At 40.3% G+C, this 19510-nt stretch overlaps 1 long non-coding RNA gene across 1 annotated transcript in view; it reads left to right on the forward strand.

Annotated features, from left to right (window-relative positions):
• Nucleotides 1-16469, forward strand: part of LOC141581891 (uncharacterized) — a 33947-nt gene extending 17478 nt beyond the window's left edge. Inside the window, exons 3-4 of the long non-coding RNA XR_012514704.1 lie at nucleotides 4077-4270; nucleotides 14929-16469. This is a non-coding gene — a long non-coding RNA (uncharacterized LOC141581891). The remainder of the gene's footprint in view (nucleotides 1-4076; nucleotides 4271-14928) is intronic.
• Nucleotides 16470-19510: the final 3041 nt, after the last annotated feature.

Consider the following 19510-nt stretch of genomic DNA (forward strand, 5'->3'; position numbering starts at 1 on the left):
TTGGCCCCTGAGCTGAAGTTTGTCAACCCCTGCATCAGATGCTGAAATGGAATAAAGAAATAAAGAAGAGTAAAAGGAATTTTTTAATTGGCAAATTATGAGTCATATACAAATACAAAATGAACATATATAAAATTTTTATTTAGATTTTTTTTTAAGACAGGGTTTCACCATGTTGGCAAGGCTGGTCTTAAACTCCTGACCTCAGGTGATCTGCCTGCCTTGGCCTCCCAAAGTGCTAAGATTACAGGCATGAACAACCGTGCCCGGCCTAGTTCTTTAAATAATGGGAGAGTCAGCAAGATGTTACCATTAGTTCAAAGGAGAATCAAAAATCACTTCTACACACACATGCAAGCATGCACACACACACATAATCAGGAATGCTGAAATAAATTTACTAATTGATGCAAAATTGGTCAATATCTATGGGCAATGATCAATTGTATTCCTCTAACAAAATTCGTTTGCATTTCTGGAGACAATAATCATCTGCTTTATCCTTTTTTATGACTTTCAGAGTTATAAAACAGCCACATTAGGGAAACTGAGACCCCTGACCAGGATTTTCAGCTACTAAATCAAGCATGATGACATCTTAGCATGTACTGATTTCAAAATATCAAATTCAGACCTTAATGCTGCTTTATAGGGAATGGTAAAAATTAATTTGTGTCATTTATTTATAAAATGTCATAACAGTTTAATAATATGGCACCAAAGAAACATCCCAACTCCTCTGTCACAAGAGTAGGTGCTGTCTTAGCCAAGAGGACTTGAAAAATTGTATCAGTGAAAAAAATTACGGCAGTGAGGAAGATCTGATCTAGCCCACACCCCTCTCACCTTTAGCTTTCAAGCTGCCTTTGATTATTCCTGAGCTGACTTTGGAAGATGTTTAGGTTGTGGTTTAAATGATAAGAGCGCTTTCTCCAAAACTCAACCACCCTGTAAAGCTAATGAGAGACAACGAAGCTAGGTAGGGGGAGAAGAGGAGCTGGATTCTGCAAAGGTATAGACTGACCACAAGATACGAAACTTCCCTGTTTACACCCGCAGATAACAGCACAATTTTATATTGGCCTTTGAGATACCTTTTGAGTTTTTTTTGCATGTCTGACACTGATGGCTCCTCTTGGACCCACCAAACCACTCCTGTGCCCACCCTCTCAGGACTGACTCAGCTAAAGAAGACAGCTTTAACCCTCTGTAATTTTACCTCTGACCTAACTAAATCAGGAGCAAACACCAATTTCTTAGCCACCCCCTTCCTTCCTCCAAACTGCCTTTGGAAAACTCTCTAACCTGGGATCCTTCTATGAGACTGATTTGAGTAATAACTCTGTCTCCCATGTGGTGTGGCCATGTGACATGGCTGGCCTCACATCAATTAAACTCTTTACTGCAATACTGTGGTCTTTATCTGTGCAGCAGGCAGGATGAACCCATTCAGTGGTTACGGATTTTACACAGGGACAGAAACATTAAAGTGGCTTTAAAGATGCAGATTGAAATAACAGTTCCAACACATACTAGCTGTATAATCATGGGGAGATAAATTAACATCTCCCAGTCTCAGTTTCTTCATCTGTAGCATGATATTAGGAAGCCCAATGTATTACATTGAGGTAATACAGGTGACACACTTAGTATATAGCCTAGTACAAAGTAATCACTTAATACTGTTATTTTTCATTCATTTAATTAATTAATTAATTAATTAATTAATTTATTTTTGAGACAGAGTCTTGCTTTGTTGCCCAGGCTGGAGTGCAGTGGCATGATCTCTGCCAACTGCAACCTCCTCCTCCTGGGTTCAAGCAATTCTTGGGCCTCAGCCTCCCAAGTAGCTGGAATTTCAGGCATCTGCCTCCATGCCCAGCTAATTTTTGTATTTATAGTAGAGACAGGTTTTTGCCATATTGGCCAGGCTGGTCTCAAACAGCTGACCTCAAGTGATCCACCTACCTCAGCCTCCCAAAGTGTTAGGATTACAGGTGTGAGCTACCACGCCCAGCCCTATTATTTTTCTTTTAGATTAGGGGCTTGGTACATCTAATTTGTCTAAAATTTGCCAACATAAAACTTTGGACACTCTTGACAAAGCTGTGTTACCATTTTTATGCCACATTTGTGTTTTATTTATTTTTATTTTTATTTTTAAAGACGGGGTTTCACCATGTTGGTCAGTCTGGTCTTGAACTTCTGACCTCAGGTGATCCACCCGCCTTGGCCTCCAAAGTGCTTGGATTACAGGCATGAGCCACCACACCCGGTCGGCATTTGTGTTTTATTAGAGAAAGTTCTTTCTTGGTGGAAAAATACCAATACATTCAATTCTCTAGAACCTGGCTGAAGTGTAGTGACATGGAATAGCCATACCTCTCCTAAGGTATCCTCTGATACCACTTATCCTGGGGTGTACATTTAGGTCAAGAGAAAGAAGAGGAACACCATCTAATTTTCTATGGGAATCAAAATGTTCTTTGAATTACACTCAAGTCTTTTCTAAAAGTCTCAACCGACATTATGCAAATATTACTTTCCAGCATGCATTCAATTTTATTAGAACCTAATATAAGGAAATATCTTTGTTCTATACAATTATTTTTTAAAAACAGGCGTTTTCCACACCGAAATGAACACAGAGGAAGAATTAAATTTGAACCTAATTTCATTTCAAGTAAATTATAGACACTTACTTGCATCTTTTCTGTTCAATTTATAGCACACATTAGACATTTAAGAAATTAGAATTGTTATACCCCTGTTACTGGAAAGGAGTCCTGACCCAGACTCCAAGAGAGAGTTACTGGATCTTGTGCAAGAAAGAACTCAAGGCAGTCCATAAAGCAAGTGAAAGCAAGTTTATTAAGTGAAAGCAAGTTTATTAAGAAGGAAAAGGAATAAAGCAGCCCCGAGGGCTGCGGATTGCCCATTTTCATGGTTATTTCTTGATTGTATTCTAAACAAGGGGTGGACTAGTCATACTTCCCCTTTTTGGACCATGTAGGGTAACTTCCCAATGTTGACCATGGCATTCATAAACTGTCATGGTGCTGTTGGGAGTATGGCAGTGAAGACCACCAGAGGGCACTGTCATCACCTTCTTGGTTTTGGTGGGTTTTAGCCAGCTTCTTTATGCAAACTGTTTTATCAGCAAGGTCTTTATGACCTGTATCTTTTTTCTTTTTTCTTTTTTGAGATGGAGTTTTGCTCTTGTTGTCCAGGCTGGAGTGAAATGGTGCGATCTTGGCTCACTGCAACCTCCGCCTCCTGGGTTCAAGTGATTCTCCTGCCCCAACCTCCCGAGTAGCTAGGATTACAGGCATGCCCCACCATGCCCGGCTAATTTTGTATTTTTAGTAGAGACAGGGTTTCTCCATGTTGGTCAGGCTGGTCTTGAACTCCCGACCTCAGGTGATCCACCAGCTTTGGCCTCCCAAAGTGCTGGGATTAGAGAGATGAGCCACGGCACCCAGCATGACCTATATCTTATGCTGACCTCCTATTTCATTCTATGAATAAGAGTACTTTAATGAGTGCAGCCTAGTAGGTCTCAGCCTTAATTTACCATGCCCCTATTCAAGATGGAGTTTGTTCTGGTTCAAACACCTCTGACCCCTGCACTTCTAAATTTAAAAAAAAAAAAAAAAAAAAAAAAAAGCACTGAAGTGACTTTTTTTTAGAACCATGGAGGTTTTTTTTTCTGAAATGTAACATTTTCTATATGAAGAACTGACATTTTAATTCTGTGCCCTACTCACTCATCATGCTGCTCGAATCATCATTCCAATTCCTCAACTCAGTGGTTTGTTGTTGTTGTGGGATTTTTTTTCTATTTACGGTAGATGAAAACTAACATTAATGTTATAAAAATAACATTAAGATGCACATTCAAAGCCCATAAGAAAAACTTTCTGGGTTGAGGACATTTCTGTCTGGGTTTTCAGACAACAAAAGTCCATTGTCTTTTGAAATATCTTTTGTTTGACATTGGATTGTCCCCTTTTGCCTGCTTGATCAGAACGGGTGAATTTAATTTCCTCTTTTCTTTGTTCTATTATCAACTGCAGGCACCTCTTTAAGAGGACCCAGTAGGAGAGAACTGCCCTTGAAATGCTAAAATGGGGAAAACAGCTTGAGAATGTTATGAGGCAAGACAGACTGACGTGAAAGATATTTTCATCTCCACGCACTTGGTGCCAACTCAAGGCCAAGTTAGGAAAACAGTCCGCGATGTACTGTAAAGTAATACTGAATGGAACAGGTGAGTTAAGAATGGAGTAAGAATGGAAAAGTGAGTCAGACATAAAGTCACAACACCCTGAGTTTGTCCTCAAGATAATTACCGGTGGCATTAATTGACAAATTTCTGTTGCTATTTAATTGTAAACTAATTAATGCTACAAATATTTGCATTTTGTGGCAAGAACATTACAGTGTTCTCAGTATAAAACTAGATGGGAAAGTGGAATTTAGTTTTAAACTCCAACATATCTCTTAAATCACTTATTTCTATTTTAAGCAGGAGAGAAAATTATTGTGCATGAAACCTATAATAATTTAGGGTGTTTATCAGGAAAAGGAGAGTGTTCTGCAAGTAAGGGCTTTATTTAAATTTACTAAGGGAAGAGTGTATTCACACTTCTATGGCAACTTTTCGATATGACTACTTTCTAACAAATATGAAATCTTTCTGTTCCAAATAGGTGAGTGGTTTAAATCAGAGAGCCTGTATCATGGTCTTTGATTGTTGATCCTGTTTTTACGTAGCCTTGAAACCATCTCAGGTTCTTAATTCTTAGCTTTTCCTTTCCATAACTATAAAAATGGAAATGATAAAATGCTGAAAGTTTTAAATGTTTGTATGTGTTTGTTTGCTTTGTTTTGGTATTCCCAAGTAGACATTTTTATTTCTGTGAAATATTACTACACTGGGAACCTGAAAATACGTGGGCAGATTCAGGGGGCAATGCCATAAAAATGAAGACAATTTTGATGAAACAAAACGTTAAAAGTATGAATTTTAAATACTTTAAAGACATATATTTTAGAATGAAGTTAAAAAAAATTTTTTTGAATGTTGTTGAGGATACAGGGCAATAGAGCTTCTTATATACTGCCAGAGTGGTGTGTGTTGGTAACCTCCTTCTCAAAAGTAATTTATCAATATGTGTCAAGAACTTTAAAAATGTTTTTAAGCCAGGCACGGTGGCTCACACCTGAATTCTAGCACTTCAGGAGGCTGAGGTAGCTGGATCACTTGAGACGAGGAGTTTGAGAACAACCTAGCTAACATGATGAAACTCCATCTCTAATGAAAATACAAAAACTACCCTATCGTTGTGGTACATGCCTGTTATCCCAGCTACTCTGGAGACTGAGGCACCAGAATCGCTTGAACCCTGGAGGCAGAAGTTGCAGTGAGCCGAGATCCTGTTACTGTACTCCAGCCTGAATAACAGGGGAGACTCTTTCCAAAAAAAAAAAAGGCATTTTTATTAGTTTGCATAGGCTGCCATAATAAAATTAAAATACCATAGATTTTGTGGCTTAAACAACAGAAATTTATTTCCCACAATTCTGGAGGCTGGAGTCCAAGACAGGGTGCCAGCTGATTTGATTTCTGGTGAGGGCTCTCTCTGGTTTATAGAGGGCTGCCTTCTTGCTATGTCCTCACAGAGCAGGGCTGCAGGGTGAGAGGGAAATATCTTTCTTTTCTTAGAAGACTTGTAAGACTATAGTAGTCCTTTCTATTGGTTAGGGTCCTACCCTTGTGACTTTATTTCCTAATGACCCTCTCTCCAGATATAGTGACATTGGAGATTAGGCCTAACTAACATATGAATTTGGGTGGGAAACATAACTCAGTAATATTCATACCCTTAGATCAAGTAATTCAACCTCTAGCAGTCTATCCTGTGCACATATTATAAGGTAGGTGTGGGGAGGGAGGACAGGGAACTGAAATGTAGCCCTGGATGGGAGCTTATTTAAATTCATCACATTCTTTATTTACAATTTAAAATAGAAAAACAACACAATGTTCAAAAGATATTTTGTTTGACCACAGCACACAAATGTGTGTTTGTACCCTAACACACTAAAAAAATAGTTGAGTGTGTTGTGGTACAACATAGACAGAAAATTAGACAGCCAAAACTTTTAATTTTTTTAATCACAAGAAAATAATTAGGTTCTATTTTAAAATGTAGAATAATGGCCAGGTGCAGTGGCTCATGCCTGTAATCTCAGCACTTTGGGAGGCCGAGACAGACGATCACCTGAGGTTGGGAGTTCGAGACCATCCTGGCCAACATGGTGAAACCCCGTCTCTACTAAAAATACAAAAATTAGCCAGGCATGGTGGCACACGTCTGTAATCCCAGCTACTCAAGAGGCTAAGCCACAAGAATGGCTTGAACCCAGGAGGCGGAGGTTGCAGTGAGCTGAGATCGAGTCACTGAACTCTAGCCTGGGCGACAAAAGTGAGACTCTGTCTAAAAAAGAAAAGAAAAGAAAGAAAATTGTAGGATAAAAAGTTATCATGGGCCAGGCACAGTGGCTCATGCCTGTAATCCCAGCACTTTGGGAGACTGAGGCAGGTGGATCACCTGTGATCGGGAGTTTGAGACCAGCCTGACCAACATGGAGAAACCTCATCTCTACTAAAAATACAAAAATTAGCCAGGCATGGTGGCGCATGCCTGTAATCCCAGCTACTTAGGAAGCTGAGGCAGGAGAATCACTTGAACCTGGGAGGCAGAGGTTGCAGTTAGCCGAGATAGCACCGTTGCAATCCAGCCTGGGCAACAAGAGTGAAACTCTATCTCAAAAAAAAAAAAAAAAAAAAAGTTATTTATGCACTGTGATATCCGCAATGTAAAATGTAAAATATATCTATAGATGCACAGAGAAAAGCCTTAGGAAATATATAACAAAATATTAACGTGATTATGTCTGGGTAGCAGGATTATACATTTTTTTAACTTTTTTGCAATAAGCATATAGGGTATTGATAACATAAAAATATTTTTTCAAGGTGAACAAATATGTGAATGTGGGATAAAGTCAAGATAGGAGAGCTAAATGTGTATGATTATCTAGGAAAGCCACCAAGTATCTTAATGATAAGATGAAATAAAGAATTTTATAATAAAATTGCAGGTAAATGTATTTAGGCTTTATTTGTTTGTTTGTTTATAGTAGCAGGAATACAAAGACTTGAATAAAAAGCCAGAAGTTGCCAGATTTTTTTTTTTTTTTTTTTTTTGGCCTTCTAACTTAGAAAATACAAGGCTGGGCACAGTGGCTCACACCTGTAATCTCAGCACTTTGGGAGGCTGAGGCGGGTGGATCACAAGGTCAGGAGTTCAAGACCAGCCCAGCCAATATGGTGAAACTCTGTTTTAAAGAAGAAAATACATTTGAGGCTGGGCGCAGTGGCTCACACCTGTAATCTCAGCACTTTGGGAGGCCAAGGCAGGTGGATCACTTGCAGTCAGAAGTTCAACACCAGCCTGGCCAACACGATGAAACCCTGTCTCTACTAAAAATACGAAATTTAGCCAGGTGTGGTGATGCATGCCTGTAGTCCCAGCTACTCAGGAGGCTGAGGCACGAGAATCACTTGAACCCAGGAGGCAGAAGCTGCAGCAAGGTGAGATCACAACACTGCACTCTAGTCTGGGTGACAGAGTGAGACTCTATCTTAAAAAAAAAAAAAAAAAAGAAAATACATTTGATTGGATAAACATGGAAATAAACAAATACATTTTTACAAACTAGATACCTGTTAACTTTTTGCTCAAAATTAATGACAAGCCAATAAAATTCTCCATTGTAAAACAAACAAAAAGCAAACATAAAAGGGCTAACCAAACTCATTTTTTAAAAATACGTGCAACTTTAGATGATAATGCATAAGATCCAAGCCAGTTTAATTCAAATTGCATAACAGTGTCAATAAATACGATGTTTTATGTATATAAAATAAAATACATATTAATTGCCATTAGATGTCATTACTAGCTTACACCATTATATATTAAGTTCATATAACAAATGTAAAACTTTTAGAGAAATCCTTTCTTTGACTTTCATCTTGGTTCTGTAAATAACAAGACTGCTATATAATTGTTTTGAATAAGGCCGGGCGTGGTGGCTCAAGCCTGTAATCCCAGCACTTTGGGAGGCCGAGGCGGGTGGATCACGAGGTCAAGAGATCGAGACCATCCTGGTCAACATGGTGAAACCCCGTCTCTACTAAAAATACAAAAAATTAGCTGGGCATGGTGGCTCGTGCCTGTAATCCCAGCTACTCAGGAGGCTGAGGCAGGAGAATTGCCTGAACCCAGGAGATGGAGGTTGCAGTGAGCCGAGATCGCGCCATTGCACTCCAGCCTGGGTAACAAGAGCGAAACTCCGTCTCAAAAAAAAAAAAAAAAAAAAAAAAAATAATTGTTTTGAATAAATATATGCCCATACTTCATGGTAAATACACAACTTTCCCTGCTGACTTTTTTTCTAAAATTTTTGGCATAGTAAGTTATTATTTTATATCATGGTACAATAAGATAATTTCTAAATATGATCTGAGATTAATTTTCCTACCTTTGCATAGAAATTACATTGTATACTTGACCATGCCATTCTCCACTGTGGTAAGTGAACTATGCTGTAAAACTAAAAGAATATAGTTTAGTGAAAACCAGGCAGGCTTCCTTTTTTTTTTTTTTTTTTAACACTCATTGCTGACTGTACAAAAGCGTGTCCTAAGCCCAGAGCACAGACTACTTAATGGTTCATTTAGGAATAAGAACTCAGCAGCCACACTGGAGCAATATTTTGATGTAGCCTAGAAAAGCACTGCCCCTTGTAGGTAGTTATAGGAGGGTTTGTTAGGATGTGTTGGAGCCAAATATGATGAACTCCCCAAACTGATAGCTAGCTGTGGGTTTTGCGGAGTGTGTTGGGTTGGAAGAGACCTGGCCACATTTGCTTGTTAGCATCTACAGTGAAATGAGTGCCACTAAGGCCCACATTCAACCCATGGTTGAATGGGTGAAGTGCTTTTGGGTGAACCATCTTTGTGTTCTCCAGGATGCTGGTGATGGCCCCTGGCTTGATAGAAAATTCATGATCCCCCGATAATTCAGAAGGTTTAAGCCATGACCAGGCGAGGTGGCTCATGCCCGTAATCCCAAAACTTTGGGAGGTTGAGGCGGGTGGATCACCTGAGGTTGGCAGTTTGAGACCAGCCTGACCAACATGGAGAAACCCCATGCTACTGAAAATACAAAATTAGCTGAGTGTGGTGACACATGCCTGTAATCCCAGCTATTTGGGAGGCTGAGGCAGGAGAATCTTGAACCTGGGAGACGGAGGTTGCAGTGAGTTGAGATCCTGCCATTGCACTCTAGCCTGAGCAACAAGAGCAAAACTCTGTTTCAAAAAACAAAAACAAAAAATAAACATCTAAGCTACATAAAACTACCAACCACATTGCTTGCAGGTATCATAAATAACCAGGCAGACCATCCTACCTGTGCCTAGGTGGTCTGCAAAAAATGTAGCCTTCACAGCAGTGTTCACAGAGCCAGCCCACATTCATAGATTCATAGAAGTCTAAGTCCTGGCTAATGTGACTGCTCTATTTATGAGTGAAGTACCTCTGTTTAGAATAGAATAGCTTCAAATTGTGGTATACCATTCCTTCTGTACTGTCCATACTGTTAATAAATAAGGGAACTTAAGGTTTGCCAGAAGTGTCTTGATTCAATTCAATTCAGTTTATTCATTTATTTAATGAATATTTATTAAGTGCTTACTATGTGCAAAGCACTGTACTAGGTGCTAAAGACTGAACAAAACACACATACACAAATAACACACACACAGAGTTTCAGTGGAGGAGGAAAAAAATAAACAAGTTAAAAAGAAAAGCATATGAAGTGTTACCCCATGTGAAGGAGAAAAAGAATTAAGTTGGGAAGAGAGATGCTGTGGTTTCAGTGACCCCCAAATTCTTGTGTTGAAACTTAATCCCCATTGTGGTGGTGGTGAGAAGTAGGGCCTTTTGGGAAGTGGTTAACTCATGAATGGATTAGCACCTTGGAAAAGGGCTGGAGGGAACTAGCAGAGACCCTTTTGCTCTTCCTCTCTTCACCAGGTGAGGGCACCGCAGTCATCTCCTGTTGGCCTTTCCCCTCTGTCACATGAGGATGTTGTTGCAAAAAGATGCCTTTGTTGGCACAGGCCCTCAGAGAAGCTGCCAGTGCTTTGATCTTGGACTTGCTCGCCTCCAGAACTGTAAGAAAAAAAAAACTCTATTATGTGTAAATTATTCAGTCTGTTATTTTCCTCTTGCAGTACAAACCTGGCAGGCCATCCTACCTGTTCCTAGGTGATCTGCAAAAAATGTGGCCTTCACAGCAGTGTTCTCAGAGCCAGCCCACACTCATGGATTCATAAAAGTATAAGTCCTGGCAATTGAGGCAAGAGCTATGGCACTGGGAGAGTGGGAATCTAAATTTTAGATGAGATAGCTAACGATACCTCAATTAAGATGTGACATTAGAGGCAAAGATTTCATGGATAAGACTTCAGAAGCATAGGTAAAAAAAACAAAAAGAGACAAATGGGAGTCTACTAAATTAAAAAGTTTCTGTAAAGCAAATAAAACAATCAACATAGTGAAAAGATAACCTGTTAAATGGGAAAAAAAAATTTGCAATCTATTCATCCTACAAGGGACTACTATCCAGACTATACAAGGAACTGAAACAACTCAACAGTAAAAAAAGCAAATGATCCCATTAAAAATTGAGCAAAGGATGTCAATAGACATTTCTCAAAAGAAGACATACTAAAGATCAACAGGCAGATTAAAAAAAAAACCCGCAACATTGCTCATCATCAGGGAAATGCAGATCAAGCCCACAATGACATATCGTCTTACCCCAGTTAGAATGGCTATTATTGAAAAGACAAAAAATAAGGTATTGGTGAGGATGCAGAGAAGAGCAAACTCTTGTACACTGTTAGTGAAAATGTAAATGTACAGCCACTGTGGAAAACAGTACGGAGATTTCTCAAAAAAGTAAAAAACTGATCTACCATAGGACCTGGCAATCCCTCTACTGGACATTTATCCTAAGGAAAAGAAATCAGTGTATCAGAGGGATACCTGCATTCATGTTTATTTCCGCACTAGTCACAAAAGCAAAGATATGGAATCAACTAAGTGATCATCATCGGGTGAATGGTTAAATAAAATGTGATCTATATACACAATGTAATACTTTAAACCATAAAAAAAAAAAAAATGCCATTTGCCTCCAATATGGATGGAACTGGAGGTCATTATGTTCAGTGAAATAAGTCAGACACAGAAAGACAAATTTCTTAAGTTTTCACCCATATATGGAAGCTAAAAAAGTTGATCTCATAGATGTAGAGAATAGAATGATAGATACCAGAGGCTAGGAAGGGCATATGAGGGAAGGGAGGGGACGAAGACAGGTTGGTCAATGGATTCAGTTAGATAGAAGGTGTAAGTTCTAATGTTAGAAAGCAGAGTAGGATGATAATATTTTTTTTTTTTGAGACGGAGTTTCGCTCTTGTTACCCAGGCTGGAGTGCAATGGCGCGATCTTGGCTCACCGCAACCTCCGCCTCCCGGGCTCAGGCAATTCTCCTGCCTCAGCCTCCTGAGTAGCTGGGATTACAGGCACGCGCCACCATGCCCAGCTAATTTTTTGTATTTTTAGTAGAGACGGGGTTTCACTATGTTGACCAGGATGGTCTCGATCTCTTGACCTCGTGATCCACCCGCCTCGGCCTCCCAAAGTGCTGGGATTACAGGCGTGAGCCACCGCGCCCGGCCCGGATGATAATATTAATAGTTAGCAACAACTTATTGTATATTTCAAAGTAGGTAGAAGAGAGGCTGGGCGCAGTGGCTCATTTCTGTAACATGGTGGCAGGTGCCTGGCGGGTGCCAGCTACTTAGGAGGCTGAAGCAGGAGAAGTGCTTGAACCCAGGAGATCGAGGTTGCAGTGAGCTGAGATTGCTGCCACTGCACTCTAGCCTGGATGACAGAGCATGACTCCATCTCCAAAATAAATAAATAAATAAAAATATGTAGCTACAGGAGAAAATTTGAAATGTTTCCAACACATAGAAATGATAAATATTCAAGGTGATGGCTACCCACAAATACCCTGACTTGGTCATTACACATTCACTGCTACAAATATCACATGTACCCCAAAAATATGTAAAATATTACATATAAATTAAAAAATGTGACTTTGGAGTTGAAATTTGAAGAAGGGGAGGAAGCCAACTGTGTGAATTTCAAGCCAGCCTGGCAGGGGGAATAGTAAGTGCAAAGGCCCTGAGGAGGGTGCATGTCCATTTTGTTCTAGGAACAAGCGGGCAGCACAGAGGAAGTAGGAAAGAGTGACTGATGAAAAGAATGAGAATGAGGTCAGAGAGGTAATGAAGTGAGGGCAAGATAGGGCTTTGCACAGATGTAATTCCACATCACCTCTTCTGATGGCTACTTATCTCTTGCTTCTTTCCCACTGCCACGTGGAACTCTTGCATGAACCCCTTATCCCTGTGCATGCCAAGAGTCCTTATGGGAGATGGAAAGCCAGTGGATAAATACATCGTTCCTCTACCCTTGGCAGGACTATTCTGAGGGAATATAGAGATAGCTTGTTGAGATTCCTCAGTGGGATCCAACTCCAATTTTGCCCATTGTGGCAGTCAGCTCAATAACACACACTTGGATTTCCTTTTCTTCCATCCTTGTTTCACTTTTCAAACACTCTTGATTTGGGAAATCTTTTTTTCTTTATCCACCTGCCTCAACCTCCCCTGGGAATCATTTTTAACCGTAAACTACCTGCATACAGCCCCTATCTTCAGGCTCTACTTTGAGTGGGGAGGAAACCAGGGATAAGACAACTTGCAGATCATAGTAAGAACTTTGAACTTTGGTATTTTTTTTTTTTTTTTTTTTTTTTTTTTAGGCAGGGCCTCACTCTGTCGCCCAGGCCGGAGTGCAATGGTGCGATCTCAGCTCACTGCAACCTTCACCTCTCAGGTTTAAGCGATTATTCTGCCTCAGTCTCTCATGTAGCTGGGATTATAGGAATATGTCACCACGCCCAGCTAATTTTTGTATTTTTAGTAGAGACAGCATTTCACCATGTTGGCCAGGCTGGTCTTGAACTCCTGGTCTCAAGTGATTCGCCTGCCTTGGCCTCCCAAAGTGCTGGGATTACAGGCGTGAGCCACCGCGCCCAGCTGGAACTTTTTGGCTTTTGCTCAAAGTGAGATGGGAGCCACTGGAGAATATTTGAGAATATTTGAGACGTAAGGTGATCAGATTTCTACTTGAAAAGGATCACTCGCTCTCACCTGCAAGGTTGAGAACAGACTGCCTTAGAAATGGCACAGTCCGGGAGACAAGTTAAGCTACTGGAATAACCCAAGTAAAAGAAGATGATGTCCTGGGCTAAGATGGTGGCTGTGGAGGTGGTGATCAAAGTTAACTTCTGAATAAACATTGAAAGTGGAGCCTATGGATTTGCTCATGAATTGGATGTGGGTTAGTACTATAGACAAAATGTTTGTGTTCCCTAGTCTCAAATTCATATGCTACAACCCTAACCCCCCAGTGCAATAGTATAAGGAGGCAGGGCCTTTGAAAGGCAATTACATCATGATAGTGGAGTCTCCATGAATGGGATTAGTACTTTATTAAAGAGAACTCTGAAAATGGTCAGAGTTCTTCCCTTTTGCCATGTGAGGACACAAGGAGAAGATGGTTGTTTATGAGCCAGAAAGTGGCCCTCACTAGACACAGAATATGCCAGCACCTTGATCTCAGACTTCCCAGCCTTCAGAACTGTGAGAAATATTAATAAATGTCTATTGTTGAAGCCATGCAGTCTATGGTATGTTGTTATAGCAGCCTGAGCAGACTAAGACACTCTATATTCTCAAGGTCCACTTTAGAATTTTATTTTATAAAATGAGATGAAATGAGACAAAGTCTTACTCTGTTGCCCAGGTTGGAGTACAGTGGCATGATCTCACCTCACTGTAGCCTCTGCCTCTCAGATTCAAGCTCCCATCTCAGCCTCCCAAGTAGTTGGGACTACAGACATACCCCACCACACCTGACTAATTTTTCATTTATTTTTTATGAAGACAAGGTCTCACCATGTTGCCCAGGCTAGTCTTAAACTTCTGAGCTCAAACAATCTGCCCGCCTCGGGTCTACTCCCCTGCCCCAACAAAGTGCTGGGATTACAGGTGTGAGCCACCACGGCTGACCCACTTTGCAATTTTAATAGTTTTTCTTTTCCTACAAACCCAAAGATTTCAATATAAAATTCAAATTGTGGTGTCTAAAATTCAATTTCATACTAGAAAGATTGATCAAAATCACAAGTACAGTGAGAAGCCTCCACAGCAGTCCTTCCTACATGTTTGTTTTCTCCAAATGTAAGATGTACCTGGAAGGAAAATCTCCCTATGTTGGAAAAGGCCGTTGCCAACAGAAATGATTTTTAAGCCAAGAATGTATTAGCACAAAAGCTGGCAATCTCTATTCCAAAAGGTGGTTGCAACACTCCTTTTCTTTGTACAACAGATGTGTACTGGCCTTTAGGTCATAGAATAGTTAAACAACCTTTCTCCAAAACTATTGCTGATGGATCAGTGACTAATCAAAGAAGAAATGCTTCCTCCAAGTTAGAGTGACTGGTTTCACTCTAACTTGAGGGTTATAACTAAAGGGACATAGATCGGATAAGTCCACAGAACAGAGCTCTATGACTCAGGAGATTTCGCATATTTTCCACAACAAAAGGTTATGGTATCTTTTTTTTTTTTTTTTTTAGACGGCGTCTCACTCTGTCGCCCAGGCTAGAGTGCAGTGGCAAGATCTCAGCTCACTGCAACCTCTACCTCCCTGGTTCAAGTGATTCTCCTGCCTCAGCCTCCTGAGCGGCTTGGACTACAGGCACATGCCACAATGCCCAGCTAATTTTTGTATTTTTAGCAGAGACAAGGTTTCACCATGTTGACCAGGATAGTCTCAATCTCTTGACTTCATGATCCTCCCGCCTCAGCTTCCCAAAGTGCTGGAATTACAGGTGTGAGCCACTGCGCCCAGCTTATGGTATCTATTTATCGTTATATTGATAGAGCTAATCTGAACAAGCAGATCCATGAGTCTCCAATACTTGCACACTTGTTAAAGTGTCTGAATTTTTTTTTTTTTAAACGGGGTTTCACCATGTTGGTCAGGCTGGTCTTGAACTCCCGACCTCAGGTGATCCGCCTGCCTTGGCCTCCAAAGTGCTTGGATTACAGGCGTGAGCCACCACACCCAGACTAAGTGTTTGAATGTTAAATGAAGTTGCATTGGTTGCCTATATTTGTGTTTCAGCAGCCTAGGTACCTGAGAAAAATGGCTCTTAACTCTAATAAAAATTTTTTACACACAAATCAAATATGAACGTGACTTAATTTTTTTAAACTATTTTTATTGAGACAGAGTCTTGCTCTGTCACCCAGACTGGAGTGCAGTGGCATGATTTTGGCTCACTGCAACCTCTGCCTCCCAGTCTCAAGTGATTCTCATGCCTCAGCCTCCCAGGTAGCTAGGATTACAGGCATGCACCACCACACCTGGCTAAATGACTTATTTTCAACTTAAATATTGTAGACCTCAGTTTAGCTATCTGTTGGATTAAATGTCAGGCACATCCTTAATTTACTAAATCAGCATTCACATCTGTAATTGAAATAATCTCTTTTATAATATTATCTATAAGGCAAGGGTATACTTTGACTTACATAATTAAAAAGAAAATGTTCGTGAATGAGTATATTTTCTCAGAAAAAGCTTCCTTGCTTATACTGCAGTTGAATCAAAGAAACATTGTAAAACGTAACAGAGAACATATTTGTAATTTTAAAATGATTACAATTGTACAAATGTAAAAATGATTATTATGTAATTAAGCAATATAAGTTCATTACATTTGCCCTGATGGAAAAAAAAAAGATTTTCTTTTTCTTTTGAGACAGCGTCTCACTCTGTCACCCAGGCTGGAGTGCAGTGGTGTGGATCTTGGTTTACTGCAACTTCTACCTCCTGGGTTCAAGCCATTCTCCTGCCTCAGCCTTTTTAGTAGCTGGGATTACAGGCAAACTACTACCACGCCTATCTGCCTATTCCATTGAACAAAGAAATCTGAGCTCTCTAGTGTTAAAGATATGGTTTGGATAAATAGGACGGCTTCCTGATTACAAGCTTATTACACACTTTAACAGGTTTTCTAGGAACAAGACTGGGCTTCATTGAAATAGATTACGTAGGGCACGGTGGCTCAAGCCTGTAATCCCAGCACTTTGGGAGGCTGAGGCGGGTGGATCACGAGGTCAAGAGATCGAGACCATCCTGGTCAACATGGTGAAACCCCGTCTCTACTAAAAATACAAAAAATTAGGTGGGCATGGTGGCGCGTGCCTGTAATCCCAGCTTCTCAGGCCAGCTCCTCAGGAGGCTGAGGCAGGAGAATTTCCTGAACCCAGGAGGCGGAGGTTGCGGTGAGCCAAGATCGCGCCACTGCACTCCAGCCTGGGTAACAAGAGCGAAACTCCGTCTCAAAAACAAACAAACAAACAAACAAACAAACAAAAAAATTAGCTGGGCATGGTGGCGCGTGCCTGTAATCCCAGCTCCTCAGGAGGCTGAGGCAGGAGAATTGCCTGAACCCAGGAGGCGGAAGTTGGGCTGAGCCGAGATGGCGCCATTGCACTCCAGCCTGGGTAAGGAGCGAAACTCCATCTCAAAAAAAAAAAAAAAAGAAAAGAAAAGAAAAGAAATACATTGGTTTGGTCCAGAAAGGTGGAACAACTAAAAGCTGATGAGGAGCTTTCAGGTGATAGGTGAATTTAAACGTTCTGGTTGACAACTGCTTGAGTTTGTCTGAAGATCTGAGACAGACAGAAAGGGAATGTTCTAGTTAAGATAAAGATTGTGGAGACAAAAGTTCTTTTGAAGTTTTATAGTGGCTGCCCTTAGAGACAATGGATGACAAATGTTTCCTATTCAAGTCTTAGTTATCTCTTCAGGATTGGGGGGGTCTGGAAGGAAAAGATCTAGCTATGTGAATAGAGATTCTTTACAGATACAAATTTTCTCCCACAAAGAACAGCTTTGCAGGGTCAATTCAAAATATGGCAAAGAAACATGTTTTGGGGCAAAATATTTTGATTTTTTAAATTTGTCTTGTAAAGTTATGCCAGAGTCAGGTTGGAAAGTAAATCATGATATATAGGGTTAAATGAAATCCATCGGATGAGAATTTATAATTTTTAGAGCATGACTCCCCAGATTCCTTAGATAGGAATTTGAGCAAGAGAAAACAATCTATTATCTTGCCCAAAAAATCTTTTGAGTTTAGGCCTCAAAACAAAGAAAGAAATGCAACCAAAATTTATTAAACACTATGTGCCAGGTACTATCCAGCCAGCGTATTCTATGTCCTTGTGAAGCTCACCTTGGAAGGGAGTGAGGAGCAGAGCAGGAGTGGGGGACAGGGAATGAAATGAAGTAAATGACATGTTGTGTTAGAAAGTGGTAGGTGCTATGGAGAAAAATTAAAACATCAAGCAGGGAAAGGGCTGAGGGCTGCAGTTTTAAATAGCTTGGCCAGAGGTCACTTTGAGGTGATGTTTGAGCAAAGACTTAAGGGAGGGGAAGGAGCAAGCTCTGAGCATATGCAGTGGGATGGGGGGATGGGAGAATGTTTCAGGTAGAAAACCCTGAGGCAAGTCAACGCCCCTGCTTGAAGAATAAGTAGATCAACTGGCCTCAGCAGAATGAACAAGGTCAAGAGAGGTGGACAAGGGCAGAGAAGTAACAGGGTGAGGATGAAGGCAGATCCTTATGGGCCCAGTGAGCCTGTCAACAGTCTTTGATTTTCACTCTCCCTGTCTTTCTTTTTTTTTTTTAGAGACAGGGTTTCACCATCTTGGCCAGGCTGGTCTTGAACTCCTGACCTCAGCTGATCCACCTGCCTCAGCCTCCCAAATGTTGAGATTACAGGCCTGAGCCACCACGCCTGGCCCTTTTTCCTTTCTTTTTTATTTTCACTCTCAATGAAAGAGGGAGCTACTAGAGAATTTGAAACAATGGGACGTTATCACCTGCCTTAAACTTACAAAGGATTAACTGGCAAAAAAAGGCATCAGCAACTATTACTCAGAAGTGAAAGGGGTCAACAGAGAAAGAGATGGAAAAGTCTTTAGAGAGAAACAGAGAAGTACTTGGCTCTAAACCTTGCTCCTCTGCCTCCCTCACCCCAACCTCTTACCACCAAAAGGCATATTGGAAAGAATACTTCCCCAGACCTGGAGACAGTCAAATTGAGTTGGTTCATTTGCTTTTTTTTTCCTTTGAACTGAAGACTAGTAAAAACTATTGTTGAAGGGTCAGGGACAAGACAGAGGAATGAACAAGGAGGCTCAGCCTCCAATGGATACAAAACCCAGGGCCACACAAATCCAGTGGAACGACACAAAAGGTGAATAAACAGATGACACGCACTGTGGAAAAAGACTCACGAAGTCACCTGTACTATATCAGGACAAACACGAGGTCAGGTAGAGTCACAAAATCTTAGCAAAAGCAATAGCGTGGTAAGGACATAAGTATCCTATGGGGGAATAGGAAATGTAGCATAGAAGAGGCAAACAGTCACCTTAAAGATCAAAAATGACTTAAAAAGACATAATATTCATCCAAATAAAAACATTACAAGGTTCAAAACAACATAATAACACAACTAAATTTTAAAAATCCAAAATAACAATTAACAGAATAGATACTATTGAGAACTGAATTACTGACTTAGAGCAAAGGCTTTAGATAATCAATGTGAATGAATATAAATAATATAGAGAACAAAGGAATAAAGGAAGCTAAGAAGATCCAGGACACATGACTGGACACTGTGGCTCACACTTGTAATCCCAACACTTTGGAAGGCCAAGGCCAGAGGATTGCTTGAGGCCCGAAGTTTAAGAACAGCCGGGGCAACATAGTGAGACCCCATCACTTAAAAAAAAAATTTTAAAAAGATACAGGACACACACTAAAATAATCCAATAAAAATAATTTCTTTCCCTGAAATAGAGACCCGATCAGATGGTACAGAAGATGTATTTAAAAATAGACTTCGAGAGAATATCCTATACATCTAGAAAAAACATCTCTCAATTTACAACACACTTTTTTCCTAGGAAAGTCTGATAAAGAATGCTCAAATTCAGTAGGATTACTGAATCTCAATGATAGAAGAATGTCCTTCAAGAGGACAGAAAAAAAGTTGGTGTTAGACTTCTCTATAACAGTCTTTGGAGTCCAAAGATGATAAAGCAAAGTCCACAAACATGCTACTCAACACG

This window comes from Saimiri boliviensis, chromosome 17, assembly GCF_048565385.1.
Source record: "Saimiri boliviensis isolate mSaiBol1 chromosome 17, mSaiBol1.pri, whole genome shotgun sequence".
NCBI classification, from domain to species: domain Eukaryota; kingdom Metazoa; phylum Chordata; class Mammalia; order Primates; family Cebidae; genus Saimiri; species Saimiri boliviensis.